The sequence below is a fragment of the Arachis duranensis genome, chromosome 9 (genome assembly GCF_000817695.3).
Source record: "Arachis duranensis cultivar V14167 chromosome 9, aradu.V14167.gnm2.J7QH, whole genome shotgun sequence".
NCBI classification, from domain to species: Eukaryota; Viridiplantae; Streptophyta; class Magnoliopsida; order Fabales; family Fabaceae; genus Arachis; species Arachis duranensis.
The window spans coordinates 114,584,265-114,586,344 of NC_029780.3; positions in this window are offsets into that span (position 1 = coordinate 114,584,265).

The following is a 2,080-nucleotide window of genomic DNA, read 5'->3' on the forward strand; positions in this document are numbered from 1 at the left end:
CTTCTTTAACCATGAAACCATTGTGAGTGCACTAGCTCCTATGGGGCAGCAAGTCCTTGATGTGTTCATTGTTGGTGCTACATGTTTCAATGGATAAAACTGGATTTCAAAGTTCCTTTCTGAAAGTCTCTGAAAAGGTACTTTCAAACTTTCTTTCTCTGCTGCTGCCTTCTTCACACAATTTTCAGTCACTCTACTCTTATTCACCAATTCAGAAAACATCTTGATCTCCATTGGGGCAACAAAACTCAGAATATCACTCCGAAGGCCTCCCTCATACTTAATACACTTCCATTCGGCAAAATCTTCTGGTGCCCCTTGACAGATACGAGAAAAGCGACACAACTCCTCAAACTTACTAGTATACTCAACAACAGTCATCTGTCCCTGTTTTAACTGCATTAATTCAAGTTCCTTGGCATTTCTGGCTGAATTAGGAAAGTATTTCTTATAGAATTCTGTCCGAAAAATCTCCCAAGGAATCGCAGCACCATTAGGCTACAAGATACGTCGTGTTCCCTGCCACCAATACTGAGCCTCACCTTGCAGCTGATAAGTTCCAAATTCAACCCATTGTTCCTCAGGAACCTGTTGGGCCTGTAATGCCCGTTCAATAGCCTGGATCCAATTATCTGCATCAGTGGGATTTGATGATCCCCTAAAAGTCGGAGGGTGAACTTTCAGAAACGTTGCAAGTGTCATAGGACCGTTCTTATCATTATTGTTCCCATGATTACCCTGATTTATCTGATTAACCAGTGTCTCAGCTGTTGCCTGCATAGCTGCGGCCATATTTCCTAGGACAGCCATAAAGTCTACTGGATCAGTCCCTATGGGGAAGGAGTAACGGTGCCTGTCCTACCTCTACCTCGCCCGCGACCGCGTCCGCGAGTCGACATCTAGTCCCTATACACACCAAACAAGTGATATTAAGTTGATCAATCTCAATATCGCAGGTCCAATGCTTTAAGTTCCAAATGCATGCTCACAGACATTTATGCCATATATATCAGTCAGATATCCTAATAGCACATAAACACATATACAAAGAATGCACAGAAGTACAATCAGTCTGTCTTTCAGGCTCTATAGGAACGAACTGCTCTGATACCATAATGTAACACCCTACCACACTAAGCTTTACGCTTAAGTCATAAAATAGAGGTGGTGTGGTATTACGACCACTAAAATAAAATGAGTACATATAATAGCAGAAGAATTATAATATGCTAGGAGCCTTGAAGAAAAGAGGAAACAAAATCGCAAAATAAAAGCGCAACACTCAAGGAACGGGTTAACCTGCGTGCTAAGGAAACCGTAACTGTTAAACATACGATAACAGAAGTAGGAATAGAGTGCCAAAGATACAAAATAACAAGCTCCTAACCCAGCTTGCGAAGTCAAGACTGGCCGGAGAATATATATATTTATGCGGAGAGAAAACCAAGTACATATATGACTTATACAGCTATTCTTTTGACTAATTTTCTTAAAATATATGACTTGTACCAGAATTTTTATTGTACGGTAAAAAGATAGAAAAGAAAAAATGAGTGCAACTAGAAGAAGGATAAGAAATTCTTCAAAACAAGACAAATCATACAAAATAAAACAAGGACAACAAATAATGTAAAAAAAATTGTCCAATGTCTCTGACAAATAACAAAATCCACTAGTTGTATGTGTGTATTCACATATTTACCTTGATGTTGGGTGTTGTAGTCTTTCATTTTTTTTTTTCATGCCAATAATCGTTGGTTATTTTTTAGTAAGTTTATTATTTACCATTACAGGTGAAACATATCAACTGTCATATTATATTACTATTACCATTTCTGAAACAATGTGAAGCAGGTAACTTTTTTTTTTTGTCTATCTTTCAATTTTATAATATTTTTGAAACTTTCTCTTTATATGTTTATTATGCAGCTTTAAAAGTTGTGTTCTTTATCTGTTTTACTAAATAATTCTACTTCCTTTAAATGTTTTTTTAATTTTGTATATTTTACAATTTATTGATATTAATTTTCTTGTGTTTATTTTTATGTGTCAACGATTTTGCATTTTGATTTGATGCTGC